Source organism: Papaver somniferum, chromosome 6, assembly GCF_003573695.1.
Source record: "Papaver somniferum cultivar HN1 chromosome 6, ASM357369v1, whole genome shotgun sequence".
NCBI lineage: Eukaryota > Viridiplantae > Streptophyta > Magnoliopsida > Ranunculales > Papaveraceae > Papaver > Papaver somniferum.
The window spans coordinates 98626033-98643988 of NC_039363.1; positions in this window are offsets into that span (position 1 = coordinate 98626033).

Sequence of the window (17956 nt, forward strand, 5' to 3'; positions counted from 1 at the left end):
TCCTTGGCGGCTTCATCTCGAGACCCAGCCAACCCCTCAAAATATTTAACCTGACCTTGCTGGTATGCTAAGTCAAATTGAGACTTTTCAAGTTTTTCAGTTGCAAGTTTAAGTTGTCGTTCGAGCTCTGAAAGAAAGAATAAAAATAAGTTAGGAGGTCAGAGCAAGGAAAATACTAAAGACCGAACAACTTATACCTTCGACATTATCCGAAGCTATTTCATATTCATTTACTATGGCGTCCCGATCATCGTCAAGAAAATCATACTCGTCAGAAATTTTCTTATAATCCAGTCGGAGATTTTTGAGAGAGAACTGACACTCATCCAACTCTACCTGCTTCATGGAGTCTAAATGCCGAAGATGGTTGACCTCATCGTTCAATTTATCTATCCCCTTGTTAAGTATGTACATGGTGATCTCAAGATTCTTTTCAGAATCCACTAGACGAGCGACGTCCGCTTGAGAAGCAGTTAAAGCATTACTCAAGGCCTGAGCCTCAGCCCTGGCCTCATCCCTCTAAGCGCTGCACATAATCAGGAGCCTCGGAACCATGATGTGAACGAGCTTGACGCAACTCCTCTTACAAGTATGCTACCTTAGTTTCTAAACGAGAAATACTCTCATGAGCTTCGTCCAAATTTTTGTGAGTCCTCCCCAACGTCTTATTAAAACGCCGACGATCGGCCTTATATTGATCTTGCATACTGATGGCCAGCTGCCGCTGTTGGCGATAATGAGCCATGAATTTATTATGTTGTTCTGCTCGAGCATTCCACTTAGCAGCCTCTATTTTGATCTTCTCCACTAATTCCTTAATCCGAGAAGCCTGACGAGTCCTTTCATTTCGAAGCCATGCCAATTCTCGGGGATCAACCACTGAAGATAGAGCTGGGAGACTCAGACAGAACACTAAGGAGACGAGAGATACACGAAGTAAGAAACAAGATAAGAACGAACCTTTGGAAGAAGAAACATCTCTACGGACCTGCGCCAACTCATTACGAACAAAAGCGAGATCCGCACGAAGACTTTCTTCGTTAGCACCAAGCTGCTCTTTCTCCTTTAAACGCTCCTTCAACTCTAGGATTTCTTTATCCTTGGAAACAATGAGATCCTCATCCGAAGACAACTCTCCCTCCCTGTGACGTAACTTACCCTCCAACTTAAACGTCTTCGCTTTGAAATATTGATATAGAGTATGATTGCAGTGTTCACTCCTCACCAACTGTGAAAGAAGCAATCACATAAGAATTACTAAAAAAAATGAATCAGGTCACAACCTTTAGAGCTGCGATCACTTACCTCGAGCATGCGTTGCTGAGGATAACCATACTGATACCCGTCGGCTAAGGTCATCATCTGAGTAATGGAAGAAGGAGGATTCACTAGGAGACTGGAAGAAGCGGCTCCTAAATCTTTTTGCCAAGCCTCAACGACCTCATCAGAAGAAGACAGCTGCATTTTACGACGAGTAAAGGCATCAGATTCCTTCTCACCAGGAATCACAGGGGCAGGGTTGGACACGAACATCAAGCCCTTCTTCATTAGCCATTCGCAAATCACATCTTCTCCACCATGAGTCACCACGTCCCCTAAATTGTCATAGGACACACTAGGACTAGGTTTATCACCAGGTTTAATGACGTTCTCCCCATACTTGGCCTCTTGGGCAGCACGAAGATCCGCATCATCACCTTCAGAACTGTCATCTTCACCAACTACATTTTCTTCATCTTTTTTCTCACAGTATCCCCCCGCAAGAACATCTCATTCATCGTTGGGATATAGTAGAGACAAATCAGCAGCCATCCCCATAGCAGCGGCCATATCAATAGGGTCTTCAGCGTAGCATACCTTACCAAAAGAAAATTCTGGAGAAGGACTTGTTGGCTTAGGCGCAACATACCCACTCCCCTGGTCTTGCACCGATCCAATAGGAAGATCGTTCGTCAGAATGGCAGGCGAAACTCTCTCTTCGTGGGCATCACCATCGTTGCCTGCGTCCTTCTCAGGATTAGAAGGGGAAGTATCTATTCGTTCCTCGTCATCGGAAACCTCCTCTTCGTCCTCAACATTTTCATCATTCACAGGGCTGGTAACCTCATCATGAAAATCTCCCTCCTCCGCAAGGGCAGTAGAAGACTGAACCACGCCAATCTTATCTTTCTTCTTTGCCTAAGGATATAACATTCAACATTTAAAAACAACAACTACTTAAGCTAAGAAGAAAAGGGGCAACATAAAGTATCATACCTTAGCAGCGGCAGTACCCTTTGGAGGAAGGACAACATCGGAGCTTTCATCTTCGTCAGCAGCGTCAATGGCATATTCGAAACTCATACCATCAAAATTCAACCGCCAGGGGCAGAAGTCACCATAACGAGCGGGAGCGTTATCACGAGGTTGACTATCAATAGTAGGACGCCAGCCCCGAGAACCGGGTACCTATCCATAAGCCCAAGGGCCGACAACTTCAATAACGGTGGCATTCCATTCATAGTCATGGTCGCGTTTGAGCTTTTTACGGTTAGGAAAGAGTTTTTGCTGAGAAGTCCCTTCGGTACCAGGAACGTAGCGAACCTTTGAATCACTCACCTCACTTAAGAGACGAACTTCACCACGAAAAGCGGGAACTAAACGAAGACCTACACTCTAAGGATTGCGGTTCCTACTATTGATATAATCCCAAAAAGAGACATTAAAATTTACAGGAGTATACGAGTTTCTCTCGGCAGGATCGGGAGTATAACAGGTCATCGTCGTTCTACCGTGACTACGAAGATAACACTCCCTCAAGGTCCAAAGATAGTTCCCACTTAGCTGCACCATCGAACGATAATGAGTATTATGGGTCGAACCTTCGCGATCAGCCAGAACATCATAGTAGAAAGAATCACCCGACTTATACAAGGGAAGCATCAGACCTGCCTCGAAGGCTCCTATAGTAGTCATCAAGTGAAATTCATAGTACTTATAGTTCACAATCATATCATAGGAAATATCGTCACCTGACGCACAAAACTTGACATCAAAGAATTCAAGGCCATGCTTCTTTTTGAACACTTCAAGGTCCACATGCTTGAAAGTGACTTTCTTCTTCCCCGCTGAAATACTTCGTATCATTGGAGCAATGCTAGAGTCATCAGGCTCGTTCAACAATGGCTTCTTCGCCTTTGGGGGACTTAGATCAGAGCCCTTTCTTTTAACCGATGAATTCCTTGAAGGATCCGCTGAAGGCATCGTAGATTTCGAAGAAGACTCCTTCACCAAAGGAATAGATTGCGAAGCTCTAGGCCTCGGTTGCATTGACGCCTGAGGCGCTAGGGATTGAGGAGGAAGAACATTTAATGGTTCTGCACGTTGGGGAGAAGGTTGTTGCACACCCTTCGGATCAATATGAAGAGAAGAGAGGTTATCTACCGTACGGTTAACCGCATACTGAGACCCCTTCGGTGGATCACCTTTCCTCGTAATAGAAACCTTTTGACCCGAAGACGATGAAATTTTCTGGGCTCGTGGATCTGGCTATGAAAATCTTGGCGGACCACCCTTTGGCGGAGATATATCAGGACTTCTACATGGGGATCTATAGGGACTTGACGGCGGAGTTTGATAGGGAACCCGATGACGATCAGACATATATGCGAAGGGGCACAGAAACAAAGTAAAGGTTAAAAAGAAAAGGTTAACATATCCAAAGATTAGGGCTTGAAAACTTTCACAGATCATCAAGAACATCGACAGAGATAAACAAACTAACAGAGACGAGAAACCATATCTCAAAATGCCAAAAATAAGCTTCGATGACCAGCAGAGAGGTCTTAAGTTTTTGCAAAAAAGAACAGGGGCAAGTATATATACTTTTGTATAATTTGTTCTTTATCGCAAAAACCCAGTTACAACAGCAGAATAAATATCGACCAAAATCTAGAACAAGATGATAAACACCATACCTGGGGGGGTGAGCTCTTTAGACAATCAAATACGAACAAAGTCGGAACCGAGGCGGAATGGTAACGGCGGCTTAATTCAGAGAACGTTGTCAGAGTTATTTGAACTTGTAAGGAGAATTGGGAGAAGCAGCAGCAGCAATTAAGAACTAAAGAACAAGGAAGAAGAACTAAGAAAAAAGGAATGAAGAGTCAGAGTGAAGGAGAATGAAATTTATTATGATTACTAACCTCTCTCATATTTATATCAAGAATAACTGCTCGGGAATCAAGGGGAAATTAATGCCAATAGTAGGAAACGTGCGCCAAGAATAAGGAGAAGTTAATAAGGAGAGATGAATGTGGAGACGTTTTTCCCCAAACCTTGACCAACTTCAAGCTTAGAGAAAAGGGGAAAATTGTATACGCATTATTCATCTTCCCCCACGTGTTGGAGGAAGTACACATGGAAGACACGCCGCAGTGGGACATCAAGATATGATTCCACGTCTCAACGCCCAATAAACCCCCTTCACCTATATCTAATCATCGTCACGATGATCCAGTGGCTCAAGAACAGTGGGGCACCGAAGGAACAAGCCACCACGAAGCACTAAAGAGCACCCAAAGATCTTCTTTATCCCATCTCAAAGCAGATCCAAGACCAACGGCGGAGATTAGTTCCACTGACGAACATGTGACAGGGGCATCAGACATCTGTCTGACGCGTGCAGACCACTCCAACCATCCGCATTAAATACCATAGGAATAGGGTACGTGTCAATCAATATGTGGAAGGAAGGCGACCCATCGTCACCAGGCATAGCCTCTGAGGGGATCGGTTAAAAAAGAAGACACCAGCGGTATCGGCACAAAGAACGAGAAGATAAGGTTTCAACTCTCTGACAGGGGTCCCCATGTATCAACCCTATAAATACCCCTATCCACTAAGAGAAAAGGGGTCGACCAATTGAGAGAAAACATAGGAGAGAGAGAAATAGGAAAAGTAAGTATGAGTTCCTTTCCCCCTTCTAGCTTCGTATTTCAGATAAAGTCATTTGACTACCTTTGTAAACCCCAACTACATGGTGAAACATCAACCCCCGTGGACGTAGGCCTTAGTGCTGAACCACGTAAATCACCCTCTCATTTACATTCAACACTTCATATTATACCTTTACGTGCATGCTTGGATCTATTATTTATTCTATCGTGTGATTAGTTGTTTCATTGCCATATGACTAGACAAGGACGAGCCCGATGGCTCTGAGTCGATGAGTCCTCGTCTCTTTGTGACTTTATGCTTAATAGGTTCAGTTCTTTCATGAATGCTTGTGTGCGAATATTGTTTGTGACCACGTGGATGCCATCGTGATTTATGTGTTCACACAAGCAATATACAAGCTTTCTTCACCCACTTAAGAAAGCAATCATCAATATTATAAATTAGGAATTTCAGTAATCCTCCAAAAACATATCCGAACTGAAATACCTTTAGTAATAGGAATAAATGAGACAATATTAGAGCTCAACTGATAAACATAAAAAGAAATTCAAGCTTGGTTCAATAGTGATATGCTACTGGCAACTTTCCCAAGTCCTCCGGTAATCACTATTTCTCATTGCCTTGGACTATGATGCTCCAAGATCCAACCCAACAACGAAGAAAGGCCGATGAGTCGGCGGAGCTACAGGCAGGCCTCCCTGGCTGAAGCCACCCTCAAAGCGCAAAAACAAAAACTTTTCACTACTTGTGTTTACCGGGCCTAACTTTTATATGTCTTAATCTGGAATATAAAACTCGTCAAATCCGTGGTATTTGACATTTCTAGTTCCGTCATTACAGAATGCAGATCCAGGGATGAATTTCGTAAGTAGGAAGAAAATGGATTCAACATATAGAAATCCAACAAAATGGATCATTCATTGTCAACTCCATACTTTAAGAAGTACTACTAGGTCCAAAAAATCAAATTTTTTTCAGATCTGCCCATAACTAATTATTACGAATTCTAATAATACCAAGACTTCCCTTTAGTATTTATACAAGAGGAATATCAGAAGACACTTTCATTTTCAGATTTTGTCCCTCTCTCTTCTCCAGACGATTTTTTCTTCTACAGATATTGTTTCTCGTCAAATTCTTTATTTCCAGATCTGAAACAAGATTTCTCTCCCAAAATCAAGTTCTAACACATAACAATATCGTCAACCACTATTGTTCTTTGGTTTTCAGTGCATATCGATGAAGAAAAGTGAATGAAAATCGTCAAAAACAACTAGAAATGAAGATTTAATCATCAAATCATGATGACAAAGATAAGCTCAATATATATTCATATTTTCATTCGATTTAAACTTCTAATTAGTTGATTTCAAATCGAAATCAGAAGATTTTTTTTTTTTTACTGTTGAAAACCTAATCGATCTGATTTCATCTAGAAATCTTTATTCAAAACATGATCAAAACATAGATCTATAGTTATTTCATCTTGATCTCTCTTTTGAGATTGAAATTTTCAAAAAAAAAATTGTCTACAAATTTTCTAGGGTTTCGAATTGAAAGTCGGTTTAACTTTTAATGTGTATTGTTGTGCAGGTTCAACAATGAAATTAAGAAGATATTCAACCGCAGAAGAAATGAAATCGTCGTCATTCATTTCAGCTTTGAAAACAACTAATGAATAAGAAGCTTATGATAATAATTCTTCCGAAGTTTTGGTATGAGAAAGTTCTGAAAAATATCTAGGTTCTTTTCTCATATTTTCTTCTTCGAATCTATTTTCTTCACTGTATTAATGCATTTGGTTTTATTTTGGATGTATTTTAAGGTAAACTTGATCGGGATTGAAGATTTTTGGAGTTTTTCACTCTCACGGAGAATACGAATTTGAAGATTCAGGATAATACTAGTATTATAATTTTCAGTTGCTGGGAAACAACATTCAGTGAGGTTCGTGATGCTCAAAAACTGTTTGTTTGTGCAAATTTTTTCAGCTTTTTGGTAGAATATGAGGATTTGTATCGCATAGGAGATAAGAATGGTTATGAACAGGATGTTGTTGTTAATTACAGGTTATGGAGGTGTTGATTTCAGAGTATGAAAGTTCACAGAGAGCAGTAGGAGTGTGAAGTGGTACAGATGCAGATTTGTTTTATTTTTGGAATGAACTGGTGTTGTTATTGCTGTGATATAGCTCAGGTATGCACTGGTTGAAGAATCAGAATGGTTTGAGTTAATGATGCTCAGATAGATGTATGTTAGGAGTTAACATTACAGGTACTGATGTAGCTGCAGTTAAGACAGTGGTAATGGAATAGATGTGTTTTGGTATGGATGTGTAATTTTTAGTTACACAAGATAAATAGATGTGTAACTTCTAGTTACAAATGCTAATTAGATGTGTAACCCTTACTTACACAAACTTTGCTTTAGGTAACTTAGGCCTGCAAGTTCATGATAAATGGCATATTCCATATGCAGGTGTAACTCCTAGTTACACTAGTCATATGCATGTGTAACTCTCAGTTACACAATTAAGATGCATGTATAACTGCTGGCTGCACTATTCAGATGCTTGTGAAACTGAAATATACATTGTTGTATGTACTATTCATTTTAGTCGTATAAATACTGATTGCTTGTTGTTATATTTCAGGTTTCAGATAACTTCATAAAAGCTAATTGCTTAAACGTGGTAATGGTCTCGCTGGAACTGGAGTTGACGCTGAATACACAAGTCAGATGCATGTGTAACTCTCAGTTACACTAGATAGACACATATGTAACTCTCAGTTACACTAAACAGATGCGTGTGTAACTTCTAGCTACACATGCTAAGAAATTATTGTAAATGAATATTAAAGTAATAATTGTATTTTTTTGTGTTTTCTTTTTGATGTCTATTTTTTGCATATATATACAAGTGTAACTTTGCATTACACATATCATAAGGATGTGTAACTTCTGGTTACACATGACATATGCATGTGTAACTTATGTTTACACCTTCGCACTGTACTTTAATAATTTGGGGCCTAGATTTAATAATTTTGGGCCTAAATTTAAATTTTATTTAATTATGGGCTTGACAATATGCATAAGGGTATCAAGGTCTTTTAAAAACTCGGGGCCTAGATTTAAACTTTTTTTAGTTAAGAGCCTCATATTATGGGTTATCCATGGGTTGGGCCTGAGCCTAATTTTCCCATAATCTTTTAAACCCACGATATATTTTCTGACCAATCATATTTAAAAAAATAATTACCTACCTAAAACATCTAAAATCTTAGAAAATACTATTTACCTAAAAAAATATAAAAAATCTGCTAAAAAAGTTAAATCCCAAATAATCTAATTTTAAAATAAGCAAATGAACTAAGACAAAATCATATCAAGATATATATTTTTCATCATGATTTCATCACAAATTTAAATCAATCATAAAACTTATTAAAAATAAATAAATTAATGTCCAATGTCCAAATACACTTCTTATGATTATAAACTAATCCTAATTACAGTTTCAACATACTAATAATTAAACTAACTTTAATTACAATTTATAACCACAATTTCCACTGGGATGAAAAAAATTAAATCATTGATTAAAAATTTAAAATCAAAATACCGGGAGTTGTGAATGATAATGTATACTTCTTCCTCCGCCAAAAAATTGATGTATAATCATTAGAAATAATTTGAAGCAAAACAAAACAAAAAACAAATATCGTGGAGAAAACAAGAAAACATTTGCGGAAGAAAAACCGAAAATTCAATTAGTTTTAATGAGATTTTTCTTAATAATATCATTTATTCCAAAAAATAAAATAAAATAAAATAGTTTTTACTATTTATTTTTTTCATATGAATTTTTCATTATAGTTATAAATTAAAAAACCATTATACAAAGCTTTTGGGATCTATAATAAAAGATGTTTAATATTTTTTTTGTTAAAAAATATTTCAATGATGGCATCTATAGATATAGTATCTATCCAGATCGAAGAAATTTTATAAAATTTTAAGGTATTAATTACAAAATCTATTTTTTATAGAAATTTTAGGTTTGTTAATACACTATATAAAGCACCCTAGCAAGAGCCAAACCTCATTGTTTGTGCGTTTTTTTCACCTCTAGGGTTTTAATGGCAATTATAGGTTCGTTTGTTGCTCACAATTAGGGTATTAATGTCTATTTTTTGTTATTTGTTTTGCATATACCGTCGAATGTGTATTCAGTTGGCAATACTGTTACGGGAATGGGCGCTTATGAATACTCATATCAGAGGTGATAATTAATCTTGATGTTTCTGTATACTTTTGTATTGGTTTTCTTTTATTTTAAGCAGGCATTAAAAATTTGGTCAGGATTATTACCGCTGGGATTCTTTTCGTTTTCAAAGTGATCTTGCATGGTTTTTCGTTTGTGTCACAAAAACACACCCCAGATCTCTTTTTCTTCCTTCAGTTTTGCCTTCGGCCATAAAAGTCCAAGGTTAAGCTGAAGAAATTGGAAGAAGACATGGGTGAGTTTTCTGTAATGGCTAAAATGATTTAAATACAGTTTCAGCTAGAGAAGAAGATACTACGTAACGGCATGCTTTTTATTCTCATTACTATTATAGTTTTAGTTTTCTTCTGCAATAATTGGGTCCCCATCGTATGTTCTTTTAGTCCAAAGATATACCAATCTGGTTCTTCCCGTCAGGACTAACCCTGGCCAGAAGAAATCAGGCTACTATGGGTGGTGGTGTTGTTGATGGATTAAATGTACAAAGAATTATTAATTACTCCGTATCGACAAGCCAACAGATGCTATGTAAGGGGTGTTAACAGGGTGGCAAAAAATCGAAACAGAAGGAAAGGACCACCATGTAATACAATACAGATCCGTGTTTTTTTGGATCCGTGTCTACTCAGTGTAAGATTGTACTCCTCATGATAGTATAATTTTTTTTGGTACGATAAAGATGTTTTGTACCATCAGAAAATGTTAACGTATGTTTTGCTTTTGTGCATGCTACCAAAAGAGTTGAATGCCCCTATAGTTTCCAAAAAATGATAGTAATTTTTAGCCAATATCAAATTTGGCACTTTCTACATGGTTATTTTGCATCAATATCAAGGGCAAAACAAGAAAGTACGCAAGTATTTCTCCCTATGCCAAAACAAGAAAGTATGTCAGTATTGCTCCCTATGGCAATAAGAAGACAGTTTTTTAAGGTTTATCCTACAAATTGGTAGATTGATATCGTTTAAAGTCACATGGATGGTCCGGATGGATGATGGACTAAACTTTTCAAACAAGCTTAAAAATTAAGCGGTGTTTTCAAATGTTATATCTTCATATGGAGGAGAAACAAGCTTAAAACTTTTGCACCTAAAAAAAAAAGGCAATTTTCAACTGAAGCGCGGTTATTGTTTCTATGTTTCCTTTTGAGGTGTCTCTGGTTAGAACTATAAATACTAACCTGTTTCGAGTTAATAAACTGAAATATATATATATATACATTGCCGAGGTTGGAGATCAATATATTGTATGCCGAAGTTTCCTGCATTCAAGGGAAATCTATCAGATCATTTTTACCAGGTTCTTTTTTGGGCTTTTTGGTTTAGTTGAGATTCAGTCGCCATAGCTATTTGTATGGTCATCAGAAGGTATACTTTAAATGTCTCCAACGATTAATTAGCGAGAAAAATATCGTTTGGTCCTTTTTTAGGTGGACCCATGTCAGTTTAGTCCTTTGGGAAAACGCCTTTACTGTTTGGTCCATAACTATTTAAAAACATTAAATGGACAAAAGTACCCTTCCGTGTTAATTTTTACTTATTTTTTGTAGCAGTTCATTCGTCAAAATGAACTCCTGTTAATTTCTACTTACTTTTTCAGAAATCACCTATATAAAAACTAAAAAAACAAAGTTCATTCAGAAATGAACTCCATATAAAAACCTAAAAAAAGCAGAATTCATTCCAGAAATGAACTCCATATAAAACTTAAAAAAACCAGAGTTCATTCCAGAAATGAACTCCATATAAAAACCTAAAAAAACAGAGTTCATTCCAGAAATGAACTCCATATAAAACCTAAAAAACCCAGAGTTCATTCCAGAAATGAACTCCATATAAAAACCTAAAAAAACAGAGTTCATTCCAGAAATGAACTCCATATAAAAACCTAAAAAAAAACAGAGTTCATTCCAGAAATGAACTCCATATAAAAACTAAAAAAACAAAGTTCATTCCAGAAATAAACTCCATATAAAAACCTAAAAAAACAGAGTTCATTCCAGAAATGAAGTCCATATAAAAACCTAAAAAAAACAGAGTTCATTTATGGAATGAACTGCAGCATTATCATCTTCATCATCTTCGTCGTCTTCAACAGCAGCATCAAACATCATCGTCTTCAAAACAGCACCAGCAACATCATATTCATCATGTTTATCGTCTTCAACATGAGCAACAAACATAAAAAATCTATATCTTCGTCTTCAACATCTTCATAATCAAAATCAAGATCTTCGTCTTCAACATCTTCATAAAAAATCAAGATCTTCAACATCTTCATCGTCGTCTTCAACATCTTCAACAGATGTAGATGAATCTTCAACAGCAGTGGCGGATTTCGCCGTAAATCGTCTTTATCATCTATAACTGCAGCAGCAACAAATAACATGATTTCATCTTTATCATCGTAAAACCCTAAGTTCATCTTCAACATCACCAACATGAGCAGCAACGTATTCAACAGTAGCAGGAAGAAAAAGAAGAAAAAATAATGGAGACGCCATTATTACCAAGAAGAAAAGAAGAAGAAGAAAAAAAGAAAGAGATTAGATTTGAAAATAAATATGAGAGAGAAAGTAAGTCTCAAAAAAAGATTTTTTCTTTACTGATTTTTGTATATATGTGGCCCCAAAAGGGTATTTCTGCCATTACCTAGTGACAATTACATCATCTATGACATCACCCTAGGACCAAATCATAATTTATATTTCCAAATAGGACCAACCAGACATATGACTGGGTCAAATGGACTAGACTCTCTCTAATATATTATTTTTAGGACCATATGGTATTTCCTACTTAATTAGCTTACATACAGAATAATCCAGCCTTTTACTTCCTTACCCCTGCTTGGGAAATGTACGTGATTCATCGTGCCAATTGTAATAGCAAACATCTTTAAATCATTATCGTAATTTTGTTACTTATCGATTACTTTGTACATGCATGTTGTTTGTGATCCTGCCAAGTACTTTCATGAGTCTATTTTTCATTGCTTCAATACTAATTGCAACGGGCATACTGAAGAGTTGAGAATTGAAGAATGGCGGACAAATGAGCAGTATTGGGCCAGTGACTCATTGGTGGTGCGCCATATTTCTTCCCAGTGGTGCAAAGACTTCTTAAAGTCGTAGCTGGAACGCATAGCCATTGGTCACATCTAAGGCTTGGCTTCAGTGGGTGGAGATTTTGCAGAACTTCATTCAAATGGACTACTCTCCCCTCATCCCTCCAACCACTGAAACTGTCCATTTCATACACAGGGGACGGGGGTATCATTTACATTGCTTTTTTATAGCTTACGAGTCATTCATAGGTTCCATAATACTAATAAGACACCATTGGAGCTGATAGAGTGCTCACCCTTAGAGTCATAGTTGGGTGCCATCTTTACTATATATAGTTCCAAACATGACAAGTACCAATAGATGTCCAACTATATATAGTTCCATGAAGAATTAAAGGCAGAGCAACTGTAAGACACATAAGTAAAGTAAAGTGTGTACTCACGGATTAAAAGAAACAACTAAATAGAAAAGTGAAGTGTACCATGTAAAGATATATTATTTTTTTTGTTTTTTGAAGCAGTAATACATTCCACGATGTTTCTTTTGAACTAAGAGCATCTTCAATGGAGTATGGATTTAAAAAAATATTGATGCCGCCTAGGATTTTATAAACTCTCGACAAAAAAAACCTCTCTAATGGTGGTTAGATAATCAAAATTTAATATGACGTGGAAGTTTGAGTTTGGAGGAGAGTATGGATTTTTGGAGACTCTCATCCATACCCACATCATCAATTTGTTATTATTTTAATTAATGTTTTAGATTTTGTTTCTATAAATAGGCGACAAGTATATCAAAATAGATATGGATACAACCACCACTGGAGATGCTTATCAAAACAAAATTTGGATTTGGATTTTATGTTATTAAATACTTTTTTTAGGTCTCCACATATGATAAATACCCATACTCCATTGAAGATGCTCTAAGACACTAAATTCAACATTTTAGCATAAATTCAACATAGTACAACTATAGATAATATGTTTATATTTATGATCTAAACAAAAAATTCTTCTCCAGTTCTTCTCTATATATAATAATTTGTAATAACAAAGTTTTTTCAAGCGCTCTCATTCACCGGAGCTCCTGGTTGATTCTGGCCCCACCACTATATTTATTTTGGTAATATCATCAAATTTTCCCAATAAAATTTGAGGAAAAATATTTTTTTACCCCACACTACAAAACAGAAGGCCTCTTGGGACGGCCAAAAAACGTCCCAAGAGGACAAAAAACCGTCCCAAGAGGTATTAGGGACGGTTTATGTATCGTCCCCTGTTCCACCGTCACTAATACTATTTGGCCATGTTTTCTTTTTGGGACGGACATATTTTAGCCTTGATTTAAATATTTTATGACTATTAGGGACAGTCAGGCCATCACCGTCCCAAATATCCTTCATTAGGGATGGTTTTTTCAAAAAAGCCGTCCCTAGAAGCTACTTGTTTTGTAGTGCCACAATATATTTATCTACCTTAAAAGAAAACTACATAAAATAATAAGATCTATTGGAATCTCACGGTGTGGCCAAAAATATATCAAAAGATAGTTTTGTGTATATATTTAATTAATAGTAAAATTCATAAATAAATTAAATAATACGAAATCAAGAAATTGATTGTTCATCACAGAATTGAATCAATCATAAATAAAAAATATTTTTGACAAAAATTATTTATTCCACTCTAGAGACAAAATAATATTATATAAATTTTAATATTCCTTAAAAATATTCCTAAGATAGAGACTGAATAATCTTTTTTGATTCTTATTGGTAAATTTAGTGTAAATTCCAAAAATTACACTAAATCTTTGTATATAAGAACGAAAGCCAAGTCCCACTCATTCAACGTCGTTTCTCTGCTTTGAAAATGACATAGTTTTTTCTTATATATTTATTTTTTAAAATTATTTGGGTTTATATGTGGTTGATGAATGATTTTTTTTTTTTTACAGAGGGTGCCGTCATTCTTCATCCCAATTCACAATTGTCCTTTTTACATCAACAGGGTATGTAGTTGTTCATAACTTTTTCTGCAATACTCCACTATGTTGTAGTTTCTAACTAATTATAAATACGTTACTTTTTTTTGACCTAATTGTCATCTGGCTTGTGGATATTGCAGAAACTCGACGGGCTTAACATTACTTGTTAGATTTGCTTTTGAATTTTCAGATTGTAATTTTTTTTTTATTTTTTTTTGATCTTATGTTAATTATTGAGTATGAGTTGTCATTGCAGATTTTATTGGCTGATGATACAATCTTGGTGCGGAGATACTAAAGTACCAGGCCCACTAGAAGAGTAGCTCTTTATTTTGACGCTTCGACCTACAATGGTTTTTTATCCAATCGGTTAGTTGGTATGTTTTATTTTCTTTGACCAATATTTTTTTAAATAATATTTTTTTGTTAATCTTATAAGTTTATATATTTTAATGATTTTGATGAGGACCATGAGGCTATTGTTCTTAACATGTTATAGCAATCTCTTAGTATTTGAACCCAAGTTTTTATAATTAGTGTTTATCATGGTCACGTAAACTTTCTTGTAGTTCTTGATATTTTTCTTTTTGTGGTTGTGGTTGCAGGATGGAAACGGATACCTAAACAGTTTCATGGATATTGAACAGTTTCCAAGCGCACATTTTCTATGATCACGGATATTTTGATTCTATCATATGATTATTTGCAGAAATCAGCTGGTAGGTTGTCATCTCAATTATTTCATCTCTTAGCATTTCGCAGCAAGGAAAATCTTACTCTTTTTTTTTTCTTTTTATCTTTTTGGAATCTTTTGACGATCTTATATTTGTGATGACATATATTTTACAGACTTAATTCAATACTTAAATTTTAATCATCTCTTAAATTTTCATCTCTTTTTTGCAGCAAGGAAAATCTTACTTTTTTTTTAATCTTTTTGGAATCTTTTGACGATCTTATATTTGTGATGACATATATTTTACAGACTTAAATCAATACTTAAATGTCGCATTTGTGATGACATATATTTTACAGACTTGATTCAATACTTAACTGTTGTGTCTTTCTTTCTTTTTGATGTTCGGTGATGGATTAAATGTAGAAATAACTATCAACGAGCCAATTACAATTGCTACTTCTGTGGTTTTGTGATGATAATGAGTGTTGACAGGTGACAGAAAATCCAAACATATTGAAAGGACTATTATCTAATATAATGCATACAAATTTAAGTTTCCTTGGTTATATAAATATATATATATATCTACGCTACAAGATGTGATTTAGTGTAGGTTGAACTCCTCGATCCTGATAGAAGTGTTATTTTGATTGTATTTTTTATTAGAATAAAGGTATTTTGTATCATCATCACAAAATGTTAACGTACGCTTTGCACTTGGTACAACCTCTCAAAATAGGTATGAATGACTCAATAGTCGCCAAGAGAAAGACATTAATCTTTATTCGCACCGATACATACTAAATATTTGTGATCCTGCTAACTTCTTACATGAGCGTATTTTTCATCGACTTATTTGTCTCCATCATTGTAAACGACATACTGAATTTGTCGAGTTGGAGTAAGCATTGAAGAGTGGTGCAGAACTGAGCAATTTAATTGGATCATTGATTCATTGGTGGTGCGTCAGCATATTTTTTCTTAGTGGTGTAAGGACTTCTTAATGACTTAGCTGGAATAAATACCAATTCCATGGTTCTAAAGGGTTCCGAGGATGAAGATTTTGCAGAACTTTATGCATTCAAATCCCTCGGGCCACTGAAATCGTCCATTTAACCCACGGGATATTGTTTTCAATGTTGTTCATAGCCTATGAGTCATTGGTAGGTACCAGAATATTAATAAGACATTCTAGAGTTGACAAAGTTCTCACGCCATCAGCCATCTTTGCAGACTACTCATTTTTCGGGTTGGAGAGTAGTTCATCGATCAACATTAAAAAAATTCATATCATTTGTTGAACATCTCTATGAAACAAATATATAATTCCAACCATGATAAATACCATTTGACGTATAAGAGAGTTTGAAACCAGAGCATATATACGACACAAAACATGGCATGTTCCGTTTGATGTACATGAGGAGTTAAATGCAGAGCATCTCTACAACACAAAACCAAAGGGAATCGTGTACCTGCTGATCAAAAAAAAAATTCTCTTCAAAATGGAGTATATAGGCATGTTCGTCGAAATGTAAGAGCATTACTGTGTGGTTACCAAAGATAACGAAAATATTTCATTGTATAAATAAATTTTATTGAACAAGAAGATTTTGTAATAGATTATACAAGTAACCCTTTTTTTATTTAAATCTATATATTTTGTTCCCATCCGACTCCATTCTCTCTATGTTATAAAATCTTGATTTATTTTATGTGAATTTGATGAGTTCATATACAAATATCCTTGGTAAAAGAAAAAAAGACTGCTAAAATACCAATTTTTTTTTAATTTAGTATCCATTTTATTATCTTAATCAATAGTTTGCCAAAAGAATCTCATTACATGATCGAGATGGAGGAATTAAAAGAGAAAAAAAGATTGAACAAGATTTTATGAGGTTATGATGTATTGTGATCTCAACAATGCTTATGTTGATGAAGTATAAACATATAATAATTGGGTGAACTAAAAGAAACGAGTATATAAAACAATGAAAGCATGAGATCCATAAATTTAAAGATCATCGAAATTCGGAGAAACACGGGAGAGACATAACTTGAGTAAGTTCTATATAGGCTTCGAAGGTGTTGCACCACAAGGTCATAATCTTTTAATTATTTTTTTCTTATTGCATTGTTTTTTTATTAGTTTATGAAACCTGTTATCAGCTTTGAGTATTTTAAACTTATTAAATTTAAATTAATTTTTTATAAAAACTTTGATGAGATTAATTTTTAAACATGTTAGTGTTATTCCATAAGCGAGAAGCAGACCCGTGCGTCGCATGGGTGCAAAACTAGTACTTCCAAAAGTAATAAACTTCCTAACATGAATTACGTACTAAGCAAGCAAAATAAAGACTTCCTACTCAAGAAAAAAACTACGGAACATTCTTGTCTCTTCTAGAATAAAACTTCACTTTCCTGTTATAGTTCGACCACTAAAGAGTCTTAATTGAACTCACTTTCTAACAGCCTCACTCAATCCAAGACTCTGCAAGCTTGTCATTCCAAGCATTAATCTTAAGTTGATGAAAGTTTCAGCCTTCAAATCTTTTGTAGAAATATCAGCAATCTGTTCTTCACTTCGAAAAAAGATTATAATAATCTCCTTGTTTGTTACCAGCTCACGAATGTAATGATACTTAATATCAGTATGTTTACTTCTACCATGAAAAACTGGGTTTTTTTCAGTTAAATGGTTGAGTTATTGTCACATAGAATTCTTGTAGGATCTCCCTGTTTATGACTCAAAAATCTAGCATTCTCATTAACCATTACTGTGTGAGTAGTACAAGAATCCGCAGACATATGCTCAGCTTCAGCTGTAGAGAGAGCAACTGCTTGTTGTTTCTTAGATGACCAACTAAAGAAGCTTGACCCAATGTGAAAGCCATAACCTGATGTACTCCTCCTGTCTTCAACATCTCTAGCCCAGTCACTGTATGTATAACAAACCAATTCAGATTCTTCAGACGTTATTGTTTGAGGG